Source organism: Macaca nemestrina, chromosome 6 (genome assembly GCF_043159975.1).
Source record: "Macaca nemestrina isolate mMacNem1 chromosome 6, mMacNem.hap1, whole genome shotgun sequence".
Classification (NCBI taxonomy): domain Eukaryota; kingdom Metazoa; phylum Chordata; class Mammalia; order Primates; family Cercopithecidae; genus Macaca; species Macaca nemestrina.
Window position 1 is genome coordinate 114,913,789 of NC_092130.1, and position 27,014 is coordinate 114,940,802.

Genomic DNA, 27,014 nt, shown 5'->3' on the forward strand with positions numbered 1-27,014 from the left:
AAAAAAACTTTCCTACATTTTTTTCTATTATAAAATAATTTCATAGTTGTATTTACCAAATCTTTAAGCATGAATGTGGTAACCAGTGAAAACAGCTTATTCTGTGGTGGCATGAAATGATTAAAAAAATGTATATATTCTCTTTTATTTTCTCTGTCTTTATTCTCCATCCATATCAACTGAAGGGTAGCTAGAGGGTTTTCTGCAGAAGTCTGAGTGTCCCTTGTCCCAGGAGAGAGTTGAGATGCTTTTGTTACCTAGATCTGTGCTTCTGGAGCTACTTCACTGGATTGATGTTTAGGGAGGACTAGAAAGTTGAAGGGGAGAAGTCTAACCATGAAGGATGTTGGAGTGCTAAGATCCCTGATTGTGGTACCTATAGATAAATACTGTGGCTTTGAGAGGCAGAGCAAAGACTCCAGTGGAATCTGTTTTTCAGTGAGCAACAGCATCACTCACCATGGAATAAATCACTTGGGGGTGGATAATGTATTTCAAGGTTCTGTGATTCAAGATTGTGGGACAGACCAGAGGCCCTTCCCCAAATAGATTTCACAAGCCCCAGTCTTCTCATCTTGGTGATGGTGGCCAGAGAATGACTGAGTTTGGGTTTTCTGTCAGCCCGAATGGGAGAGGCTTATTCACTTGGAATTAGATTTGTAAAAGGTAAAGAAATATGGTATTTCAGGTACCTGTGGATTGTGAAACAAATTCATGCTCACTACATTTGTTTCAAAAGCATAAATAGGCCCTGCCTTCTGCCTTTATCTACTCTACACATATAGTGTGGAACAGTACGATCAGGCCACTGTAAGACCATTTCAGGTTCCTTTTTGAGCCAGAAGATTAAGTTCCATAAAAAGTGAAGAAAAGTCAACAATTTAACACAAGAAATGTTTACCGACTAACTACTCTAGGCTAGGTCTGTGAGTATGAAGAAATAAATGTGACATATCCCTTGAGAAAGCACAAATAATCCAAAGAATTCATAAATATACAAATGATTAACTACATCAATAAAAAAGTCTTTTTGATGGGTGTGGCCAGGTTTGGGGCTGGAAGGCTCACCTCTGCATTGCAAAAGAATTAGTCTTCAGTTGTGTTTCATGGAGTAAAAGAGATATGTTTAGGCCAAAAGAATTGGAGGAAAGGGATAGAAATCTCATTTTTGTTCATCTGCAGTATTAGTTTCCCCATAATCAAACACGTTCATGTAAAAAGCAGTTTAGTAGCCAAGAAATCACCAAAATTGTTCATTATGAAAATCTGGAGACTTAGGCACAGATAAAGTTGATGTTCTGAAGCTCACAGAATTTGCTAACCTATTACTTAGGGGGAATATACCCCTGAAGATCTTTACTTGAGGAAAAAATACACATTTCCTTTGGAAGAAAGTAAAATCAGAAATCTTGAGGGTTCTCTTGAAGAAAATCAGACCTGTAGTTCTAACCAGTCCACTGACCTTAGTTGAGAATGTTAATGTGCCAGAGAAACAAATGAATGCTCACCTTTCCAAGGAAGATAGTAGAAAATAACCCCCTTGACTATCTTCAGCTGGAAGAAAGAACTCTTTTTTTTTTTTTTTTCTTCGATGGAGTTTCACTCTTGTTGCCCAGCCTGGAATGTAATGGTGCAATCTCAGCTCACTGCAACCTCTGCCTCTCGGGTTCAGGCAATTCTGTCTCAACATCCCAGGTGGCTGGGATTACAGCCGTGCACCACCATGCCCGGCTAATTTTTGCATTTTCAGTAGAGACAAGCTTTCACCGTGTTAGTCAGGCTGGTCTCGAACTCCTAACCTCAGATGATCCACCCGCCCCAGCCTCCCAAAGTGCTGGGATTACAGGCGTGAGCCACTGCGCCCAGTTGAAAAAAGAACTCTTTAATCCACTATGCCTAACCTTTTCCTTTATCCTTTAGATTTAAATGATTAACTTCTGATAATGCTGCAGACATTTTTTTCTGCAAGATTTGTTAATGAATGGATTTCTTTTGAAGGAAGTCGAGGTAAGAGCACAGATAGACAGAGAGTTCCAATGATGACCAAATGTGAAACATACTATGGTATATAAGAAACATACTATGGTATATAAGAATCCTCTAGAGATGTAATTGTAACACCAAGATCAAAGCACAGGGGACTGTATCAGTGCATTTCCCTGCAGAAGATAGGACTCTGTAAAGTGAAAGGCAAGTAGCATGTAGAGGAAGAAGGACACTGGGAAGAGCCCTAACTGCTGACGGGAGAGCCTAGGCTAGCTCTGGTCCTTCACTGGTCACTGTGAGATCTTAGGCAAATCACTTGCTTTTCTGGGCCTTCATTTTCTCATCTGGAACCGAGGTAATTGGTAATTGAATTAGGCCCTTCTTTAAGTCCTAAGATTCCAAAATCTCCAATGCAGGCACATATTAATATTGTACCAGGTAACCTTTGTCTTACATTGAATTGCAGGTATAGTTTGTGCATATTTGTCTCCCATCCAAAAGTCTGCAGATTCACTAAGGAAGAATCAGTTAAGGGCCAGTTGGGGGATTTGAAGGATTCAGAGCTGCAGGAGCTATTTTTTATTCCTGGGTAACTCTAAACCAGAAGATGGAGAAGCTCACCTAAAAGCTCTGCCATCAGGTGTGTGGGTATTGTTGTACCAGGGTGTGGAGAGAGGAGAATGTCTCAGGAGACCACGTAAGGGTTCCTACGATTGCAGAACCAACCAAAGAGCCTTGGAGGTACCAATGATGAGATTTTCTCTAGTTCTTTGAAAGCCAGGAACTGGGCCATATTATTTTCTGTGAAAGAAAAGAAAAATAAGTGAAAATGCTTCACAGAATATTTTATAGCAACACACTTCTCAGGACTAATTAATAGTTTTAGAAAATGGAGGGAAAGAGCTCATCTGTATAAAGGTTTGAAGATGCACATATCATCTTGAAAAAAAGAGGCTGTTATTCCATCATTTCCACATACATTGTTTTGTTATAAATATAATTGAAAATTCAACTCCTTCAAAAATAGAATACATGGGCACTGGAGTTTAGGTCACACATAATCAAATTCTAAATTCCTTTTCCAGCAAAGTTGTCCCTAGTGAGGTCAGAGTACAACGAAGAAGGGATGGTGGGCTAAACGCCAAATGAATGAAAAGCGAAGATTTTCAGGCAGGGAGTCATCAGCCTTGTCACATGCTGCTGATATGAAAGGACTGACCACTGGATTGAGCAACATGAAGGCATGTGACCTCAATACAAGCTTTTTCTGTGTTGGAGTGAGATAAAAGAGAACAGGGAGAGAAGTGGAGTCACCAAGTGAGGACAACTCTTTGAAGGAGGTTTGTGGACCATTTGTTGTTATACAGAGGGAACTGCACAGGGGATTTTATGATGAGGGAACAGCTCTGTTTGAGAGCTGGATGTAATTGCTCTTGAGACCACAGAGAGTCAAGGTTCTCTGTGATTTAATTATTCAGGAAAGAGGCTTCCTAGAAAGTTTACACTTTCTTCAAAGAAAGTCAGTTTCTCTCATTTGCATGTCTCTCTTTTCTAAGTGACTTAATGAAAATTCCTTTCCCACTAACTTGAGTTTTATGTATCTTGTATTGAGTAGACATAAGAAGTGCTGGTTGGCCTGATTTGGTGCAGGACAGGATCCCACAAAGAGAACAGTTTCAGTCTTAAAACCTTTCTTCCTTTGACTTTCTGTGATTAGTTTCCTGAGTGTCTGGTAACAGCTCTGGTTCCTTTGCTGTAGTGTGGTGAGCGTCATCTCTTAGAACAAATTGGTTCACAGGCAGGAGGGATGAAATCATTGTTTTGCTTCAATGTTGGTTCTCCCCCGAGAGGTCTTTCACAGCAAGGGAGTCTATATTTTTAGAATTAGCACGTTCTGTTTCAATGTTGTGAACATTCATTTTAAACCTGCTATACTTAGTAGAGGTTTAATTACCCAAATTGGGAAACTAGTTTCAAACCATCACCTTCTACTTGGTTAATCAAAACAGTCCCCGCCACCAGCAGGGGAGACTGGCAATTTCAATCACACAGCCACACCTGGTGAGGGTAACTGACAAAAGCAATTCCATTGCCTGAGTTCAGCATCTTCAGCACCCATCCAGCCCTGTTATAGCCCCTCTTTCTTTCAGTAAGACCTTCCTGAAATATACCCTCTGTGGGCCAGGGCTGTGGGGATGTGTCTGCTCCAATGTCTCTGGGGAGTGGCTTTTCTTCCCACACAAAAGTCGTGATTATATTTTCCAAAATAGCACTCAGGAAACAGAATCTCTCCGTGGCATTTACAGATATGTGAGATGTTGAGGAACTATGGTCTGAATGATGAAATTTCTTGGATTTTTCAGCAATGTCATTTTTTCCTTCATTTACTCACTCACTTCTGGAAGGGCCAGTCTGAGAGCTGGGCTGAGGAGTCCAAGGCTGATGCAGTCATGGATGAGTCTGAGGCAGGGAGACCACTGGTGGGAGAATGGGTAGTGCCAACTGGCTTTAAAAATGCTCAGATAGAAATATGAATTTTGCACATTAATTCAGTCACTTGGCAAATATTGATTGGTTGTGGGATAAGCCATGGAGCCTGGCACTAGTTTAGTGAGACAGATACACAGGAAGAGGAAAAAATTATCATAATAAATGCACAGTTACAGAGCGAGAGCTCTGAAGGATCATTTTCTGGGTATGCGTAACAGGAACCTGATATGATTGATCAGTGAAGCAAATTGGCACTTGAACTGAGAGCCACAGTGGTGCTTCCCAAACTTTATGTGCATATGAATATCTGGGGATCTTGTTAAATGCAGATTTGTGTGCTGCTTCTGGGGCTTGGGGAGGAGCCTAAAATTCTGCATCTCTAATAAGCTGCCATGTGATGCTGACGCTGCTGGTACCAAGGATTCTAAAGGACAAACATAACGGAAAGCAGGGGTTGGGGGAAATAAGTTTCACGGCGAGGGAACAGTTATACACAGCAAGAACATAGTCTGCATAGTGCTCTTCTGGTCTCCAACCACTGAGGCAAAAGTCAAGTAATTGTTCTACCCTCTTCCATGACTAATTGGCAGGATATATGTTCCCCTGACAGGACATTTCCCAACTTTAAGGCTGCTGTTTATGTCTACTTCAAAATTCCTTTTACCTCTTGTAAATATTGGGATTTCCATTTAAAAGGTCAGACAAAAGATATGTCTTCTACCCTTCTCCTTAGAATTTGCCAGAAGACAAGGACAGAAATATGGATTTCACATTTGATAAACCTTGAAGACTACCAGAAGATAACATTTAGAGAGGGCTCTCAATGCAGTGAAAATCAAATATGGGTGCAGAAAGGCTTCTGGAGGGAGGGCTTGGGAACACAGAGCTCAGATAAAGCTGGCAGGAAACTGTTTTCTTAAGTAGATGGCACTTTGAGGGCAAAACCAACCACCCCTTCTTTGGAATCACAAGAAAGGCAGGTACATGGAGGGTAGAGCTGGAGCATCCCTTTACCCCATTTGACCTCACAGGAAAGTGGAGCAAGCAGAACTGCAGAAAATGTGCAGAAATGCTACAACCAGTCTGTGTCCTGGTGAGGCAGGGTGGAGGAGAGAGGCTGAATTGCCTCCTGCTCTGTAGCTGCCAATGCCTGTTGGCCGGAGAGAGGTAAAAATTCAAACACACACACATAGTCTTGTCATCATGAGTTTGTCCCTGAACCAGGGAGAATTCTCGCTAGTCTGGAACTGCTCATCCCCTTCTCAATAAGACCCTGGACCACTTCCAACATCAGGAAGAACATACTTCATTTAAAGAGGAGTAAGGAAAAGGCAACTAGCACAGGAGCTATACAAACAAGTTACAAGACAAAAGGAGGAAGAGGGCGGGGGAGCATAAGGAATCCTCACCAATAACAAGTTGCCATTAAGAAGTAGAAAATTATGACAAAATAAATGTCTATGAACAATGAATTTAATGAAACAATGAAGAGGCTCAAAGCAGAGCAATTGAGAGATCAGGGGAAATAATAGGGCCACCACAGAAGGAAATGAAACAAGAACTTCTGAAGGTCAGGAAGGAAGCAGAAGAGAAAAATAAAGCTACCATGGAAATGCAAGCATATTGTAATAAACACTAAGAAGACACACTGCTAACATCACAGTGAGGAATAGGAGAGCAAGATTAAGACATAAACAAAAGATATAAGCAAAATAACCAGAAATGAACAAAGTTAGAGTGAACTAGAGAGAACATGAAAGATGGAAAACAAAAGAATTGCAACATATGCATTATTTGTATCTTTTAAGAAGAAGTCTGGAGATATCACTCAGCAAAACTCTTTAGAAATAAAATAAGACTTGAGTCTACAAATGAAAAGGGCATACTGTAGCCCAGAAAAAATTGATACAGAATAATCAACATTGAGATGTATCCAAGTAAACATACTGGCCCTCAAGGCCAACGAAAAATTTTAGAAGCCGGGCACGGTGGCTCAAGCCTGTAATCCCAGCACTTTGGGAGGCTGAGACGGGCGGATCACAAGGTCAGGAGATCGAGACCATCCTGGCTAACACGGTGAAACCCCGTCTCTACTAAAAAATACAAAAAACTAGCCGGGCGAGGTGGCGGGCGCCTGTGGTCCCAGCTACTCCGGAGGCTGAGGCAGGAGAATGGCGTAAACCCGGGAGGCGGAGCTTGCAGTGAGCTGAGATCCGGCCACTGCACTCCAGCCTGGGCGACAGAGCCAGACTCAGTCTCAAAAAAAAAAAAAAAAGAAAAATTTTAGAATCCAGGCAACAATAAAAAATAAGAGTGAAAAATCAAGTTGGCATGATAACAAAATAGACTATATAGTGGAATATCAAAAGCAAGAGAAGGGAATCCTAACATAAATGAGAGTACAACATTTCACCATATTACCATAATGATAAGTTTAAATTGTCAAATTCACCAATTGACTCAAATTTACAAAGAAGGAAAATCAAATTATTTGTAATATGTGAGATGCATCTAAAATAATGAAACTCAGGATAAAGATAAAAATTAGGCAAAGACATGAAAAGTAAATGCAAAAAAAAAAAAGAGCAGCTGACATAACTATGGTTGCATTCAAAACAAAAAACATAATATAAGACAAAAGGGGAACTTGATAATAATAAAAGATGTAATTCACAATGCAATTCAATATGATAGATAAATTGACATGGAAAACATGGGGTCAAAGCTACATAAAATAGGAATAGGCAGAAATCCTTTAGCAGTAGAAAACTTTAATTCTTATCTTTTAACTATGGAGAAATCATATGGAAAAAAAGCAAGGATAGTTTTAATAGCTTTACAACAAACTATATAGTATGAAGACAGATTAAACTTTCCTTTCAAGTATTAATGGAGCAGTTACAAAAATTAACTACATATTAAGCCACAAAGAAAACTGCGATGCAGTCCATCAAGTAGAAATAGTACAGACATTATCTCATGCCGACACAGAACTTCAAACATTAAAAATAAAGAGAGAAAAAAAATAACCTTACCTCCTGGAAATTAAAGAACACTCTCTATATAATTTTTCAGCCTCAAAGAGAAAATCATCAGTAAAGATGCAGAATATTTGGAAAGCAACACGAATTAAAACACTGTATATTAGAGACTGAGATTTTGTTACAGCAGTACTTAGAGGAAAGTTCATAACTTCAAATACTTAAATAAGAATTAAATTAAATGAATTAAGCATCCAATATCAGAATGTATTAAAATAAAGACAAGGCAGAATAGAAATTAGTACAGATAAAAACAAATTAATTAATTTGGAAAATTTTTAAAATGCCAAAATAAAGTCTATGAGTTGTGTTTGAAAAATTTTTAAGTAAAACTGTTTGCTATGCTCTTTTTTTCAAATGATACTTTTTAATTGTGGTTAAAAATATAAACCTAAATTTGCTATTTTAGCTATTTAAAAATATACAAATCCATGGCATTAATTATATGCAAATGTTGTACAATCATCACCAATATTGATTTCTGAACTTTTTCATCACCCCAGCAACTCTGTGTCCTCTAAGCAGTAACTCCCCATTCTCCCTACCCCCCGGCCCCTGGTAACCTTCAGTCTACTTTTTGTGCCTACGAAGCCTATTCTAGATATTTCATATAGGTGGAATAACATAATATTTATCTTTTTTTGTCTGGCTTATTTCACTTAGCATGTATCAGAACTTCATTCCTTTTTATGTATGAATAATATTCTGTTGTATGTAACATACCACATTCTGTTTATACAATTGATTTTGTTATGTGCTCTTGGATGGTTCTACCTTTTAGCTATTGTGAATAATGGTGCAACACTCATCTGTTTTTTTAAAGGGAAAAAGCAGGAATAGATGATATAAGAAAACGAGAATAGAGAAATAATTATAGACAGAGCAAATTAAAGGAGATTATAGTACTTATATGTACCACAAGCAAATAAATGTAAAAACCTGGATAAAACATGTAATTTCTAGAAAAGATAAAGTTCTAAGGCTGGCCCCAGAAGAGTTAGAAAATCTAAAGAGACCAATTGCAATAGAAAAAACAGTAAACTCAGGCTATCCCTCTTCCAAACTATCAGGCACAGATATTTTTACAGGTGAGTTCTTCATAACCTTAATGACTCAATGACCTAATACTTTTAAAATTCTTCTAGAAGAAAAGACTCTAGTTACTTTTTATAAAGTGGAGGTTACATTGGTGTCAGTCTGCCACAGAACAACAAAAATAATAAAAAGAAAGAAAACCACAGTCTAATGTCTCTTGTGACTATCGATACAATCATCTTCAATAGAATACTAGCAAACACATTCCAGGAGGACAGTAGAATATCCTTCCTTTCAGGAAAGGAAGGATAGTTTAATATTAGGAAATCTATTGATATTGTTTAACATCCTAGTATATATGAAAACAGTAAAACCATATGCCCACACTCACGGTTGCTGAAAATGTTTGCTATAAAATTAAAATCCATTATTGATTGTGAAAAAACATCTCATAAAGTAAAACTAAATTTATATCACATTAATAAAATATATTAGTCTTACCTCAAAAGCCAGGTCATCTTTAATGGGCAAACCATACACTCACATTAAATTGGGACAACGATGCCATTGCCACAACATTGTTGAACATTGGTCTTGAGGTACTAACCAACTTTTAGATAAGAGAAAGAAGAGTGGTATGTACAAGTTGGAAAGGAGGAGGTAAGATAATTATATTTGCAAATAATGTAACTCTGTGCCTTGAAAACCCAAGAAAATTAACCGAAAGATCACTGCCAACAATAGTTAAAAAAAATAAGAGAATTGAGTAGTGTGGCTAGATAAAAAAATCAATAGCCTTTACACACATAAACAACAATTGGTGCTAAGATATGCAAGAAAGGACTGTATGCCCAGAGAAGCTAATTCTACAATTTATATGGAAAAATAAAAAAAGCAAGAATAGCTAGGAAGCATCTTGAATCAGAATAGTAATGAGAAGCATGAATGCTCTGATGAACACATATTATAGAGTTATAATTGTTACAGCACTATGGTAGTGGTGCACACATAGCTACATCAATGGAACACAGGAGAAAGTTTATTTCTTTTTGTAGATCACAGTAAAAAAAATAGCTTGCAAAACCACTTTCCTATGTATGTCATATGTAAATTTTACATAAAAATACATGCACATATATACTTGTATATACATAGAACAGCTTTGGAAGTATATTCAAAATATTCAAGAAATGCAACAGTTGTTGGGTGATAGGGGTAGGAAGTACTGTTGTATTTCACTATATTTTTGTGTACCTTTGAATTTTGCACTATTTGTGGTATTATTTCTTTAAAAAAGCAATTTATTTTATTATTTTTTTTCAAACCCAGAGCAGAATATGAACAAAGTAGATAATACATAGGACGGATATGGAATGATCATCTGAACTATTCATATGGTTGTGTTTGGAAGCTCCCAGGGTCTAAACATTGTAAGATTTCAGGGATTTATACCAAAATCAGACTCATAAACATTTGATTTTCCTCATTTTTGAACATTTTTTCCCCTTTGGCCTTTCATTTATTCATTTAGTCTTCAGTAGAGAGGCCAGGGATGGCTTGGATTTAGGGGCTTAACCACCTCCATCTTCATCAGCTCCATTCAGCTGAAGCTGATGCTGTTCTTCTGAAAAAATCCAAGGAGCGTCCCAATAAATATGCAATCTATGTAAAAGCAGTATGTTTGCAAACACAGCTGCAAGAAAAGCCTCCTACAGCAAGTATATAAAAAGGTACTCAATATCACTAATTAGGCAGATGCAAATCAAAACCACAGTATTACCTCACACCTGTGAGAATGGCTATTATAAAAAAACACAAGAGATAACAAGTGTTGCCCAGAACATGCATAAAAGGGAACCTTGTATACTGTTGGTGGGAATACAGAGTGGTGCAGCCATTGTGGAAAATAATGTGGAGGTTCTACGAAAAATTAAAAATAAAATTCTTATATGAGCCAGCAATTCTGTTTCTTAGTGTATATCCAAAGCAAATGAAATCATCTTATAGAGATATCTGTGCCCCCATGTTTCACAGCATTATTCACAATAACTAAGATATGGAAACAACCTTTGGCTCTCAATAGATGAATGGATAAAGAAATTGTGTGTGTTTGTATGTGTGTGTGTGTGTGTGTGTGTGTACACACATACACAATGGAATATTATTCAGTCTTAAAAAAGGAGATCCTGCCATTTGTGTCAACATGAATGGACCAAGAGGACATTATGCTATGTGAAATAATCCAGACACAGAAAGAAAAATACTACATGATGTCACTTTTATGTGAAATTTTTAAAAAAGAAACAAAATTCAAATATGTAGAAACAGAGTAAAAAGGTGGTTACCAGGGGTAGGAAAAGTAGAGGAGTGGGGAGATGGAGGCCAAAGGGTACAGAGTTTCATTTATGTAGAATAAATAAGCCTAGAGATCTAATGTATAGCATGAAGACTGTAGTTAATAATATTTTGTTTCATAAGGAAATTTGCTAAGAGAGTGGATTTTAGGTAATTTTACTACACACACACACACACAAAAGGTAACTGTGTAACATGATAGATATGTTAATTTGCTTGATGTTGTAATCATGTCATTATGCATATTGTTAAATCAAATTTGTGGACGCTCTCCTTCTAGGTCCCAACAAACAAAAGCAAAATGGAGTCCCACATGCTAAGTGCCACATGATTAAACTGAAATTTTAAGAAAGCAGGTAAATTTCCAAACAGACCAGATATTTTTGAAAACAGAAGAGTCACAGAAACCAATTGGAAAGGGCCTAGTCAACCTGAGTCAGTATAATAAGGTAATCTCCACTGTTTTAACCCTTATAAGAAAAGTAACCTGAAGTAACCTGATGTTAACTGATCTGCCTTTTTCTATTATTCTGTTTCCTTGTTCCCATTTTACAAAAACCAACTGTTCTGCCATGCCCAGTGGAGCACTCACTCTATTTATAGAATAAAATACTGCTGAATTCTAGAATCACAAATAGAAGCCAATTAGATCTTAAAACTAAATTTGTTATAATTTTGCCTTGTGACAATATGTATATCAAAACATCATGTTAGGTATTGTCTTAGTCTGTTTTCTGTTGCTATAACAGAATACCACAAACAGTAATTTACATAGAAAGAAGTTGATTTGGCTCACAGTTCTGGAGACTGGGAAGTCCAAGAGTATGGCGCCAGCATCTGGTGTGGGTCCTTCATGGTGAAAGGGTGGAAGGTGGAAGTGAGCACTAGAGACAGAGAGCAAATGGAGGCTGAACTTATCCTTTCATCAGGAGCCCACTCATGGGGCTCTGCCCTCATGACCTAATCACCTCTTAAAGGGCCCACCTCCCAATACCATTACATCGGCAATTAAATTTCCACACGAGTTTTGAAGGGGGCATTCAAATCATATCAAGAAAAAAAAAAAAAAAAAGAGTCAAGTCCCCTAGGCTTCTCTTCTAGGTAGATTCCTGCTTCAGTCCCTTCCTATATAGAAACTCTGGAGTTTCCCCTACCTCATACTCTTGCCTGTTTTCCAAGGCTCCAAGAGAAAAAGAATATCCTCTTTGCTTCTGAAAAAAACACTACAGTTTATTGGTCAGCACCAAGTGTGTTTAACTTTAATTTCAGATGGCATCTCGCACACAGATGTGTTTATGTTGCCCTTTATCAGTATTATCATTGGCAAAGCCTTTGGTAAGCAACAGGAGAAGTGGCTGAACAGAATAATTCCAGGCTTGAAGTTCCTTTTTCATCTGGTTCCCTGTGGGAAAAGGCCATGAAAGCTAAGGGTGGTGGCCAAGTCCTGAAGGCCAAGGTCACCGTCAAACATTTTCTGAGAATCTACCAAAAGGTCTGTATTAGGTCAATATGCACGCAGTTGTGCTTGGAAGGAATGAAGCTTTCAAATATGAGAACTCTACCTGAAAAATTCTTGCCATCAGTTCTTTGAAATGAAACTCTAAGCTGAGAAGAACTCTCTGCTTAGGGGAAGTAGGACTAAAACTTGACTTTTGATTTGGAGAACATTCAAAAGACTCTAAGTTCATGAGTGCTCAATTTGTAATTTTTTGCCCTTGAAAAAAATATAAGCAGGTGCAGTGGCTTACGCCTGTAATCCCAGCACTTTGGGAGGCTGAGGTGAGTGGATCACTTGAGCCCAGGAATTCAGGATCAGCCTGGACAACATGGCGAAACCCCATCTCCACTAAAAGTACAAAAATTAGCCAGGTGTGGTGGTACGTTCCTGCATGCCAGCTCTGGGGAGGATTGATTGAGCCTGGGAGGTTGAGCCTGCAGTGATCCGTGATGGCACCACTGTACTCCAGCCTGGGCAACACAAAAACCCTATCTCAGGAACAACAACCACAACAAAGAAGCAACAAAAGGAAATTTGTATTTTTAGCCATAGAGCCTTGAAGTTTGTTATTACCACCAGGGAGAAAATCCTTCATTTCTACTTCATTCCTGAAATGGGTTAATCACTGATTATACATAGAAAATCGACTCAAAAGAAAAAAAAACACAAAAACACCAGATTTTACCTTTAAATATATTTTCTTGGTATATATTTTAGGTTCTGGTAGCAAAAGGTGCAGAGATAAGGAATATGACAGGGGTTATTTATTGCACTCTGCATACAACAGCAAGAATGCTTTTCCTAAAAATTCTTTTTGCTTAAGTCCTTTTTTGCTTAAGTCTCTTTTCCTAAATATCTTTTTTGCTTAAGTCCCTTTTTTGCTTAAGTCTCTTTTCCTAAATATCTTTTTGCTTAAGTCCCTTTGTTGCTGCCGACATCATTTGATTTCCCACAGTTATTATAAGCCTTCATTATCCTGTTTCTCCTCCTCCTCTGAATCCTCCTCTCCAACAGCAGGATTTCTATTTCCTTTCTTAGCCAACTAGCTGTGTGGCTAAGATTAAGTCACTGCAGTCTCACTGTCTCTTTGTCTGTAAAACTATGATTTTGGAGTAGGCAGAGTCCTGGCCTGCTATGGGGTGTATCAGAGTCAGGGTGAAAGGGTCTTAAGGTATTTGAAAATAAAGCAGCAGATAAGCTTGACATGGAGAGTAGCCTGCCTCTGGCTCTGTCTTCTGCATTTCCTTAGGAGTGAAAAGCCGGTGGTGAGCAAGCAGATTCAGTGCTAAGGTTGTAGCCACATGATCAAAGGAAGAAATACGTATCTGTTTTTGTTTTTTTTTTTTCCCCTGAGACGGAGTCTCGCACTGTCGCCCAGGCTGGAGTGCAGTGGCGCGATGTCGGCTCACTGCAAGCTCTGCCTCTCGGGTTCACACCATTCTCCTGCCTCAGCCTCCTGAGTAGCTGGGACTACAGGCACCCGCCACCACGCCTGGCTAATTTTTTTTTTATTTTTTTAATTTTTATTTTTTATTTTTAGTAGAGATGGGGTTTCACCGTGTTAGTCAGGATGGTCTCGATCTCCTGACCTTGTGATCCGCACGCCTCGGCCTCCCAAAGTGCTGGGATTACAGGCGTGAGCCACCGCGCCCGGCCGAAATACGTGTCTTTTAGGATCTAAAGAAAATTGTCTCAAAGTTACTGTTGTGTCCATCTTTCTTTTTTTTCTTGTTACTGAACTTATTTCAAAAATTTAAATAACATTAAAGGAAGGTATAAGATTTTTATGGCTATCCAAAAGCTGCATTAAAAAAAAAAGTAACTTAAGGATTTCTAAGTCAATTTCCAGCTCTGAAAATCAAATGATCTGTGAACATATGCCCTTTCTCGGTTCAGAAAGCCATTTAGAGCAAATGTACTTATTTACTTCATCCAGGCTCTGCTTACTCCTTTCCACAGCCATCTCCTCCATTGGAAACGCTCTTCTGTGCCATTTTTGACAGACCCCGAGCCTCCTGGCTTCCCTGCCTGAGATGCATTATATTCTATCTGACCTGGACCACTGCATTCAGCTTGGGAGCCTCCCTGTCTTTAAGGTATGGGGCAAAATATAGATGAGAGTAGCAAGGCATTAGGAGTAGTAGTAATAGTAGTAAAAACAAAAACAGTATTTTTTTTGATAATAGTAGCTAACATTTGTTGAACTCATTTTATGTGCCAAACATTTTATGTTTATTATCTTACCACCCTTGACAAAGACCTTATGAGATGGGTACTATCAACCCAGTTTCTCAGAAGGGGAAACTGAGGCTTATAAAGAGTATACAACTTGCTCCAAGTGGTAACTAATGGAGCCAGGATTTAAACCTAGGCCCTTCAACGCCCATAACCCATGCACTTAATTGCTGTTCATAAACAGTCACCTGCGTATGTTCATCTTGCTTTTACCTGTGTTCATCCCATCTTTTTTGTAAAAATCCTGGAAAGCAGGTCATGTCTTCTTTCATTCTTTTGTACTATCTGAGAGGGCTGTAACAATACATGCTCAGGAAACATTTCTGTTCAACCTGCATGAAGTACAAGGCAGGCTGAAATATAAAGAAATACATAAATTACCCTGAGAAAGAGCAGATCCTTTCATATAACTTTTTCCTGGCATTACCTCTTAGAGGAAAATAATTCTCAAGCAAGCTGTACCTGAGCTAGTTACCAAAATCAGAATGAATTCTCCCCAATCATGGGGGACATTCCGTAAGCCTTTGGGGTAAGGTCTATTTTAAGGATTTTGTTCAAGTTCCTCCTTCTTGTTTCCTGGCCACACTGCCGAGCACTGTAATTGGCTAATAGGGATTCTGAATACGAAAGATACAGGCAGCTCACTTGAAAATTACGTTAAGGACAAATAAAGATCCTGGAGTAATTTTCAACAAGATAAGATCAGCATCCTAGTATTGAGTTATTTTGCTACATTAATTAATTTCAATTTGTTCTAATGGTCTTTGGCCTCCTGCTTAAATGCCAATTGAGGCAACAGATAGTGGCTTGTCATGTCTTGTTACTTAGTTCTGGGTTTTATAAAGTAAGAACTAAGATGGATATTTATCAATCGAGCAGATTTCTATGTTGTGTCCTCTAAAGCCCTTAGGGTCAGTGTCTCACTGTAGCATCATAAACATCTTTCATGGAATCAAGTGATTAATAAATGTGTCCTAATGGGACTGTGATGCTTTTGGGTGTTCATTTTAGACACCTTAAGAATTAGTCTCAAGAGTAGCTCAGTTATTAAGTGATTTTGGAGTTGCATCATGTCAGGGAAATAATCAAGAAGAAACCATTTTAATAGCGTAAATTTCTCTGAGATAGTGAAGATAAAAGAATGCTACTAGTTTACCCACTCCTTACTGTCTGAGTCAGAAAGAAGGTGGAACATCCTATTCCTTCTTCAACTCTCTTATCTCATTTAGAAAAATTTGACTATTTCTGCTTTTAGTTCTCTTTTTATGTTCCCCCATTTTTGGAAGATGACTTTCTCCCTGTCTTAGAATAAAAGGCCCAAAGGTAGGAGAGAAGGAGATATGTTCAGGAGTTACCTGTGATGGCTTCCTCTCCCTTGCTTCAGGCACTGGCTCGCCACTCCTTTTTCTATTTTCAGTTCTTTTTTATCTATTTCCTTTTCTATTCCCTGCTTCTTTCCTATTATCCTGACTTGCATGACACTGGCAAGCTACAAGGAACAATAGCAACTGCCTTAGAAAGCTGACAGGATTCACGGGAAGCACCCTGAGCAGAGCCTAATTCCTAATGAGTGGTCCCTACATATTAGGATCATTTTCTTTCCTTTTGAGCTTCTGGTTTCTTGGCCTCTGGTCTTATCCTCCTTCAATATATTCTATATAGGTAATCAGATTCACCTTCAAACAATGCTATTTTGATCTTGTCATCTGGTGCAGAAAAAATAAAACCTTCAGTGGCTTTCTAAGACTATGAAATCAAATTCAAATGTCTCTTCATGGTATTCAAGGTCTTCTGTAATCTCCCCCTAGCCTGTGGCTCTTACTGATGCCCCATTCTTCTATTGCTCAGGATGCTTTGGGCTGTAGCCGCTAGGTTGACAAGCATCCTGATGATGCTGATAAAAGTGCTCAAGGACATTTTGGGAATTTTTGCTTTAGTGTTATCTAGGATGCTACTGTATGCAATGCATATTTTTATGTATAAATCTTATTTCTGTCTATGTTAATTGCCTTGAAACAAAAACTGGGCCTTTATATCTGTGCAGGAAAGAGTAAACATAGCAGGCTTGACTCTGCTACCTTTAGAAAGACCCGCTTGCCAGGTTAGCCTTTGGTTGGTAACTGGGAACCTGGCCCTTGGAGGTCTCTCAGTCAACAGTCCATTGTTAAGTGTGGTTCACTGTGCCTAGACTTTTGTGCAAACAACACAGTTTATGCTTGAACACCTGCTTGCCTGCTTGGAGTCTGGAATATTTTGATGTGCTTGGCAGAGGGTGCCCATGTGATCAGCCCCATGAAAAACCTTGGGCACCGAGTTTCTAAAAAGAAGCTTCTTCCATGGACTGAAACATCACATACAAGTTGCTGCATTTTCCTTGCTGTACTCTATGTTATCTCCCATGGTAGGCAGAAGCATAAGGAAGTCTGCACATAAAATCCTTCAGACTCTGCCTGTGGCTCTCCCTTATGATCTGGCTGTGTATCCTTACTATATCACTAGAATAAATCTTAGCTTTAGGTACCGCCATACACTGAGTCCCATGGGGTCCTTCTAGTGATGTCCAAATGTAGGGGGAGGGGTGGCAGTCTTGGGTATGCCTGACATGGTATCTGTTTCAAAACAAATTCTTAGAGTAGGTGCTTAATAAATATTTTGTGATTGAGCATCACAAATCCCCCAAACATTGCAGATGCTTAAAAAATTTAAACACTTCTGTTTCTTTGTACCATTTTCAATTTCTTTGGGCACCTTTAAGTTTTATTTATATGCCATCAGGCCAGCATTTATAATATATGGTAGATCTGAGAATGTTGTTCTACTGCCTACAAATAATTGTTCTAGTTTTGCCTATTTATTTTATTTTTCTTCCCGATATTTCAGATACTGTTAGATCTTGCCAGAGTAGTTCTTTTGGGCTTTTGTGACACAGAATCATGCGAAAAGGTGGAGGGTTAGAAGGGCACAGGTTTGAGGACGAGGTTTGGGAGAGCAGTTTTGGTGGGAGGGTAGGAAGGAGAGAGGTGCATGACAGGGCTTGTGTGATGTGACATGACCACATGAAAGGAAGGGGCTTGTGAATTGTTTCTGCAGACTGACATTCCTTTTCACAGTGTTTGAGAAATAACAAAAAGAGGATTTTATTTTGAAATGACTTATTGGCAGCCGAGTTGTTTTCATTTGATAACGACCCCTCTCTAAGACCAAGTCATGGTTTGCAGTTTACGTTTTAGGGTTTTCACAGATTTTATTTGATGATAGGAGCCACTTCATTTGTTCTAGATTTAGCATGTGAAATTCCCAGTAAATTTTTGGTGACAATGAGTGATTGCTTCATTCATAAACATTTACTGAATACTTGCTATGTGCCAAGCATCGTGTGTAGGGGATACAGAGATGAACAAAAAGAGGTCGCCACTCACATCATAGAGGGGAGGCTGACTCACATGCACACATTTCCAATCAGATACGGTGAATACTAGTGGTGGCAGGTGGGAGCCCAGGGGACAGCATCTCCTCCACTGGGACATTGCTTCCTGTGAGGCTTGTCCTGCATTTCATGGCCTTAAATTCCCCTTATGTATTTATCTAGTGGTGCTGATAAATCACGGATAATTAATTTTTTTCATTGTCTAGTTATCAATTATAGCTGATTTTTTTGAACCTTTCTTTAGTTGCTGCCTACATAATTTCCTTAGAATTAAAGCATCAATAATGGACTTTTGCAAATATAAGCACTTTCTAACACCAATGTGCCATCCATCAGCAAAGGAGGCCATGCAATGGTTAGAATCATTAATTCATAGACTGCCTCTGATTCTGCATTTTAAACTTGTTAATATTTAGCTCACGGTGTGCTTTGCCCAAGGTCACGTACCTAGTTGGTGGTGAATTGCCGTAATTTTGCAATTCATATTGTTTTGCATGTATCTCATTATTTTATTTGTATTCTGTGCTAATCTCTCTGATACTGAATGTAAGTTTATTGAGTGCAGATGTCTGTGTTTTCATTTTTGTGTATTGCCTAACATATTGTCTAGGGAGGAAAAGACTTGTTAGATAAACAATTAGATGATCTATTAGGATTCTATAGAGAAACAAAACCAATAGGGAATATATAGGAACACAAGAGGAGATTTATTATGGAAACTGGCTCATGCAATTATGGAGGCTGAAAAGTCTCACAATATGTCATCTTGAAGCTGGAGTACCAGGAAAGCCAGTAGTATAATTCAGTATGAGTCCAAAGGTCTGAGAACCAGGGGAGCCAATGGCATAACTCCCAGTCTGATGCCAAAGGCCTGAGAAACTGGGAGTGTGGGGAGGAACTGGTATAAGTCCCAGAATCTGAAGGCCCAAGAACTAGGAGCTCCAATGTCAGAGCATGAGAAGATGGATGTCCCAGCTGAAGGAAAGAGAGAGTTCACCTTCTTCTGCCTTACTGTTGTACCTAAACTCTCAATAAATTGTATGATGCTGGCTCGCATTTGTGAGGGCAGATTTTCTTTATTTAGTCTACTGATTCAAGTGCTAATTTCCCCCAGAAACATCCTGAGAGACACATCCAGAAATAATATTTTACCACCTATCTGGGCATCCTTAAGCCCAACCATGTTGACACATAAAATTAATAATCACAGATGATAGTAATGAAAAGAAAAAACCTGGATTTCTGCTTTTTGGTCTTCATGAGATATTTTCCTCACTATATCTCTCTTCATGAGATATTTTCCACTGTATCACATGGATATATTTTCCACTTGGATACAGTAGAAAATATGCATGGAAAAATGTATCTATTATTCCTTGAGTACATGTTATACTTGAGGCACTCTGCTAGGCACTGTATTCAACAAAGATGATTAAGACAATGTACCTTTCCTAAAGCACAGAAACCATAAGATAAATATACAAATGACTATAGTGCAAGGTAGAATACACAAATGCACAACTAAACAAATCAGACATTGTGGGAGAATGAGAGAAAGCTTCATGGAGGAGGTAACTTTTGACCTAAACCTTGGAGCAGGAGCACCTGAATTCTAGAGGTTAATTAAAAAAAAAAAAAAAAAAAAAATGAAGGCAGAGGGAGAGAGGGCAGCGTGGGCAAAGGGAAAAACAGGAAATAGAAATGTGAGTCATTTTTAGAGAATTGTGGGAAGTCTCTTTTAGCTGTGGTGTATGAAGTGTGTGTATGTGAGGAGAATAGAGCAAAGTAAGGATTGAAAGTCAAGTTTCCAGGCAATGTTGCCTGGACAAGCTCAGGGCTTTGCACTTGGTTCATTAGCATTTATGGTTTTTTTTTTTTTTTTTTTTTTGACAGAATCTCTCTCTGTCACCAGTCTGGAGTGCAGTGGTGCAATCTCGGCTCACTGCAACCTCTGCCTCTGGGTTCAAGCAATTCTCCTGCCTCAGCCTCCTGAGTAGCTGGGACTACAGGTGTGTGCCACCACACCCAGCTAATTTTTGTATTTTTAGTAGAGATGGGGCTTCACCATGCTAGCCAGGATGGTCTCAATCTCTTGACCTCATGATCCGCCCGCCTCAGCCTCCCAAAGTGCTGGGATTACAGGCGTGAGCCACTGCACCTGGCCGCATTTATGGGTTTTAAATATGAGAATGACAACATCAGGTTATTGGGCAGCAGGAGGTGGGCTGGTTTTGAAAGGCAGGGGAATGAGGCAGTGAGATAAGTTGGGAGGGGCTGCAATAGTTCAGAAACAAGGTAGGGTGCAAGTAAATCACAGGTGGCACCAGAGATGAAGAGGAAGGGGCAGTGTGACAGCTTTGGTGCACGATACAACGTGGGAAATGCAGGACTGAGAAGAGCCAGAGGCAATGATGCCATTAGCAGCATGCATTTAGTACTTATCACAACCTATTTACATTTTCTGTATAAACATTGATCTCATTAGACTGTGAACTCCTAGAGGAACAAGTCCCACATCATCCTCATTGACAAAATGAACATGGCAGATACTTGGTAAATGTTTGCTAGATAAGTGAATGGAAGTCAGGCGAGTTGGCGTGGTGATGGCAGCTGGGGTGTTGATGGAAGTAATATGCTTCTTTTTGGACATGATGGAATTTGGGAATGTGGTATATTTTTTAGGTGCAGTTTCTAGGAAGAGATTACCCAAAGAACTGAAGAACAATGACAAGCTTATGTGTATGTGAGGGCAAGATAAAGAGTAGAGAGATGGTATAGTTGGGTATAGAGAGAATGCTGTAACTGAACTGCTCCCTTCAAGACGTCAGGTGAGATTAGAGAGAAAATGCAGCATGGCATTCGTCATGGGAAGTTGGAATGTGAAGGGAAGGCTGGAAGGATGAGCAGGACTGAGGTGGACCTGTAGGCTGTGTTAGCCAGTGAAAGTTGGAGGGAAGGGGAAATGGGAGGCAGTAGAGCATGGAGTTACATTTGCAGGCACTGGAGTCAGGCTGTTGGAGTTCAAAGGTTAGCTCTTCTACGGATTTGTTATGTGACTTTACTTACTCTCTCTTGCCTCGAGTTCCTCTTCTGCAAACTGAGGTTAATAATACCTGCATAAACACACGTACAGCACTCAGAACAGAAGCTGGAATGTGGTAAGCACCTCATAAGCATTCATTCTTCTTACTGAAACTCACTAGGATCACTTTGTGCATGTTATCCTATTTAATCCTTAGTAACTGTATAGGTAGGTGTTATTATCTTCATTCTGCAAATAAGAAAACTGAAGTGCAAAGAAGTTTCATAATTTTCCTCAATCCACACAGCCTCTATATGACGTGATAAAGCTTACCTAAGCTAGAGTCTTACCTGATCCATCTGGTGCCCGGGCTAGTGCACTTTCTCCTATAACACTCAGCTTAAGCTAGGTAGATATGGCAAGACCGCTGGCTGAGGCGACTCAGATGTGATTAATAGGAAGTAGGGAGCTGTGGCAGACTTGGGAGCAGGGGAAGCAGCATGCTGGAAAGATTCATCTAGTATGTTTATAAAAGAGAGCAGGCAGCAGGCATGGGGAGTTGAGGATTCAGACCAGAAATGGCTTAGGAAATTTTGAGGTCTGGCAAATGTCAGGGGAGCGGTGATAGAAGAATGAGCAGAGTTTATGACTGATGCAAATAAGGTGGACATGATGGTATGTGATAGAAACTAAGAGGTCTGTATGTGGGGGGTGGAGCTTGGAGTTTCAACCTGAAAGTTTCAAACATGAGACTCTAAGAAAATAGTCTGAATGGTAATGAGAAAGTTGAGAGGGGAGTCACTTTAGTATCTGCTTCCCTTGAAGAAAAGCACCTTTAGAGGAACCAACTTGGAGAATAGAGTCAGCATCGAAGTGGGACACTTCATTATTTTTAGTGGCAGTGCGGTTCTGCCCTCGGTAACATTTACTTTGCTGTCAGTCCAGCTCTGTCAGTCCTCCTTTATTAAGGAAGGAAGCTGATGGATCTTTCCTTTCTTTCTTTCTTCCCTGGAGTAGGATGTTTTCTATACACAGTTAGCATGTGAACTTCTTTTTAAAAAGAGGTTTACATTTTACTCTAATTCTCATCCATAATGGAGTGCCGTGATTTGCATTTGGGCAGTTAGGAAAATCAGTTCTGTTGACTTCCTGTTTTCTATATCCGGCCTCGAGCAGAACTTCCCATTTGAGTGGGACCAAGAAGAACATAGAAAGCTGAAATGTTCTCCTGAAGTTGATTTCCCATGGGGATAAAGTAAGTTAATGGTCTGAAGTGTTTGTCTCCCCTTGCTCCCAAAGCTTGCCTTTCAGTTGCTCTTGTTTTTAAACTACAGGGAATGAATTGAGGAAAGCAATTTTGTTTTTTTTTCTGCAGGTCAGAGTCCCAAAGATTTAGTGCAGGGTTCCATGGACTCAGGAGTTCAAAACATGCTGCTCAGGCTGAGCTCTTGGCCAGATTTGGAGATTCCAGTGGCTTCTCTCTTTGACAGTTCCTAAGAACATTTTATTTGGATCCTCTTCTTTAGGTTTTTCTGTCTAAACATTTTATTTTACCTAGTGTGAAGGGGTGAGGGAGGGCAGATTGTTTCCTTTCTTCCTCCTCTCCCCTTACCCCTCCCCTCTCCCTTATTCTCTAATTTAAAAGGATGCTCACTTTCATTAATCTCATTTACTTCCTTCATAGCACCCTGTGAGGCTGATATTGTTACCCCCATTTGACAGAAGGGGAAACTGCAGTTTCAGTGTATTTCAGTGATTTAGCCAAGTCACTCAGTTAACAATGCTGAGAGTGAAGCCCTAGTCTTCTGCCTTTAGATCTCTTTTTCCCAATACCATACTGCTTTTCTGGTGGAGGTTGTGGTATATAGGATGATATCAGAAAGGAGAGGCTGGGAAGCCTGAACAGATCACATCAACAATTGAATTGTGTACCCTGATTAATAAAATAGAAAATGTTAACTAAATATATTGCTATGCAGTTCTTCAAGTGTATAGGATGTTGGGTCCTTTTTTGTGTCTCAGACTTTAAGATGATGTTGCTTGGGGAGTCACTTACTATATGCAAGGAGAATAGCTGAAAAATCAGGGTAGGCCAGCAGTATTTCATGCTTTGTTCTTAGGCAATGTGGGTTTTTCTGTTGGAGGTTGAGCAGAGGATGGTAGCAAAGTGACATTTATTTCTCCTGCTTGCCAAATCTTGGTGAGGCCAAAGCGGGTGGGGGAATCAGTTGTGAGTTGGTGTTAATGACGAGTGTCCGGACCTTGACATCTGATCAGTCCTGGAGTAGGAAAAAAGGAACAGAATTAGTGCTGTTTAGAAGCCGGTGATGGAGGTCTGCTTAGGAATGAGTGCAGATTAGGACAGGGGCAGCGAGGGAGGCCAACGGAGACTGTGGCTACCTATCTTTCCCGGCATGTCTGTGGAATGACCTTGCTCTGCCAGGGCTTTGGGAGGAATCCTTTGATTTTGGGGGAATCTTCAGGACTGTGCACATAACCAGACTTTCCTGATGGGAATCTCTAAGGGGGCCTTCTGGGCCAGGGCCGTGGCCAGCAGGTGTCTTTCTAACATGGTCTGTGACTAGCACCCAACCTAGGCGGTGCCTTCTTTTCCTGAATCAAGCCCCTCCCTCCTCAGTGCCAAAGTAGAAGTGGCTGGGTGGGTGACGGTCTGAGTGCGGGCCCGGCACCACAACCCACGGGCCACTACCTACATTGCTGTGAGATCCTGACCTTTCTGTCTTCTGGACTCATAAGATAAAGAGAGTGAATGAGGAGGAAAATCAAATATTGTGGCAGAGAGGGGCTGGCAAACATGGGCATGGCCAACAGAAGTCTCTCACCAAAGCGAGGAGCTGAGAGAAGGATTTGGGGAGGGAATCTCAGAAGTCTCACTCCTCAGGCAAAGGATTCAACAAAGGAAAATCCGACTCTGGCTTGAATATGGTCCAGGTGTGGGGTTAGTAGTCCGTGTTACTGTCTGACATGGGAGAGCATTCTGCTGTGATGGAAATGGGGTGGGCTGGGGTGCAGGGGGAACCACGGAGGTAGAGAAAGGAGGTGAGAGGGAACACAGTCTTGCAGTTGACCAGAGCGTATCTGGCTGCATGGTATAGTCCCCGGATCAGGGCACCTATGTCTGTACATTGCACCAAAACAGCCGTCCAGTATGTTCTCAAAAACCCTGTGAAGGAATGTTGTAATTTGAACCATATTTTGAAGATATCAGAGGATCTCATCATTTAGGAGAATCTCATGGGAATTACTTTTTAAAAAGAAAATAATCATTTTAGGGAGTAGAAAGTCTCTCAACGATTGGTTTTGAATCCATTTACTCCAAGTAGGATTCAGTATTTCACTCTTTCACTGGCAGTGGCTTGTTTTTTCTCCTACATATATGGCTTGCAAAGTTCTTAACTAAGGATAGTAATTAATTATTTCCCAGCTATTTTTACCTTTGCTGTATTAAAAGTTGGAGGAAATTATTTCATTTAACAGAATTTAAACAAAATGAAAAAGTTATTTTCCTTAAGGTATTATGCTGTGCTTTTTCAAGGAAAAGCCTCCTCCAAAGGCACTTTTGGAGGCAGTTACCAAAGGAAAATCCCACCCACCAACAGAGACACTCAGCCTCTAAGTCTGGCTTTTGGAAAATGAACACTATTCTTTTTTTCCAAACAGGACGCTGTGAGATCAGTCATGTACACTATGAAAATAATTGGTGTGCGTTAGTACGCCTTGTGCCAGATTTCATGCTTGTTGAAAGGTGATTGGATTCAAACCAGCACATTTAAAGGTCATCTGGTTGTTCTTAAACTGGGCAGAGTTTTAACTCTTTCATTATAATGGCTTTTAACCAAATGGCCATTTTAGGAAGGAAAGAGACTGCATACTGCATTTTAACTTTCTGACCTTTTTCTTCTCAAATTTTTTGTAAAGTTCTCAGGGATTTCCTATGGATGAAAAGGGTCTGAGAAATGAGTTCTTTGCTGGCATTTGGAAAAGGGTGGAAGTAGAAACTGAGTTCTTTTTAAACTACTGAATTGAGGTCAGGGCTTTAAAATGACTGTGCACATCACATAAGCAATGTCTAAATGTCAGGCTGAAAGTTCTCTCTCTTTTAAATAGTACTTCAAGTTCGTTAGTAATAGCTAGCCCTCTGTCTCTTTCTTGCATTTCCTCTCACCTTTGAAAAACTTTTTAAGTTCCTTTAACAGCTCTGTGAGAAACCACCATGTAATGATCAATATTTCTACCCAGCTGGTTGACGTCAGCCCTGTTTCTGGAATGGGTATTTCACTGGGCTTTGGGGTTTTGATGACGTTTTTCCCTCAGTGACATGGATTAAATAGTTTATTTTGTTGGTCTACAAAATACCATCTGTCTACCAGCCGTTTTGCTGTATTTCCCAAAATAAGGTAGGGGACTGATGTGTCTCAAATAAGCAGGGTGAATTTTAGTCACCTGATGATAAAGTCTCTTGGATTGTGCATTAGTGTCCTGATGAGCCCCTAGCAACTTTCAGCATTATGAAGACTAGTTTGGAAGCCTCAAAGACAGTATCTTTCTTGAGGAAAAAAGTAACCTCAGGCATTTCCACAAATACCATATACAAGTGGTCAGGTAAAGGCCGTGGGAGTTCAAGCATGTATTTACCTTGAGTGTGTGTATGAACTCTTGTAGTTCTAACTAAAGGCAAATGGAAAATGTATAGAGTCCCATTTTGTCAAGCTAACAATTTGGTATCCTCTTCTTTCCTGGTTGCTTCATAGCCCACTCTTAGTTGTTTTCTTTCTTTATTTCCCACAATTTTTAGCTGCAAGGCTGTGCACTGGTTGCTTAAAAATTCTGTGCCTCATCTGCTTCACTCGCAAAACGGGGAAAACATCACAGGATCCTTGGGGTGTTGCTTTGCCAGCCAGAAACCTTTGTGGCCAATGGTGCCTTTGCCTGAGTTTTGCTCAGGCCCACTGGGCTAGTTCTTCCTCCTCAGCCCGGGCAGGCTGCGCTGGGCTTGCACTACCAGCCCAGATCTTATGCCTGCCAAGGGTGAGCCAGGTGTGAAAAGGCAAGGGGTATGTGAACAAGGGAGCTGCCTGTTGTGCACAACAAGGCATGCCAGCTGCAGCAGGGCAGGCAGCTCCAGATGCCGGCACAAGTGCCAGCTTCCTGTGAGGCTGTGGCTGGACCAGGTATACCACAAGTGGCTTCCACTATTGGCATCCGGGAATGTGGTGGTGCCTGGAAGCTTGGAGACACCAGGAACCACAGAACCCCAAAGAGGGTGTCACATCCCTGGCTCAGGGAGCTCCTAGGTCTTTTCTCTCCTCTCCCTCTTCTTTCCCACAACATGGCAAGCAAGGGGTGTGTTTTAGCTGTGTTTGTGTTACAGCTCTTTCAGTCCCACCATTTAGCAGGTCCCAAGTTCTTGTCCCCTATCCTGGAAGAATGAGGTACAGGGACAACTGGAGGCTAAGCAAGACAGAGAGATTTATTGAGTGACAGTACAGCTACCAGGAGACCTGAAGTGGGTAGCTCCTCTCTGCAGGCAGGTTGTCCCATCAAGTGTGCAGCTCTCAAGAGAGAGGAGACCCACAGTAGGTAGCTCCTCTCTGCAGGCAGGTCATCCTTTCAAATGAGCAGCTCTCAGGAGAGAGAAGACCCACAGTGAGTAGCTCCTCTCTGCAGGCTGGTTGTCTCAACCTCTTCCCAGTCTGGCTGAGTCCAGGGGGTTTTATGGGCTTCAGAGAAGAGGAAGTGAGTGCTAATTGGCCTATGGGCAGCTGTGAGCAGGCCCAGAGAAAGCAGCATAAGTTCTTACTCCTGTCTGTGGAACTAGCAGCCTGGCTCCCAGGCTTCAGGCCATCCCAGGCCTGAAGGTGTGGCTCACTGGGAGCTGCCCCTTTCTGTCCAGGAGTCTGTCTG

The 27,014-nt window shown here is 40.3% G+C and overlaps 1 long non-coding RNA gene across 2 annotated transcripts in view; it reads right to left on the reverse strand.

Annotated features, from left to right (window-relative positions):
- Window positions 1-27,014, reverse strand: part of LOC105499426 (uncharacterized) — a 61,697-nt gene that overhangs the window by 6,888 nt on the left and 27,795 nt on the right. Inside the window, exons 2-5 of one of the 2 annotated variants that reach the window (XR_011624187.1) lie at window positions 21,939-23,368; window positions 14,854-14,993; window positions 11,704-11,791; window positions 2,608-2,787 (exon numbers count right to left, since the gene is read on the reverse strand). This is a non-coding gene — a long non-coding RNA (uncharacterized lncRNA). Of the gene's footprint in view, window positions 1-2,607; window positions 2,788-11,703; window positions 11,792-14,853; window positions 14,994-21,439; window positions 23,369-27,014 lie in introns of both variants that reach the window. The other variant, XR_011624186.1, reaches the window with a different exon arrangement.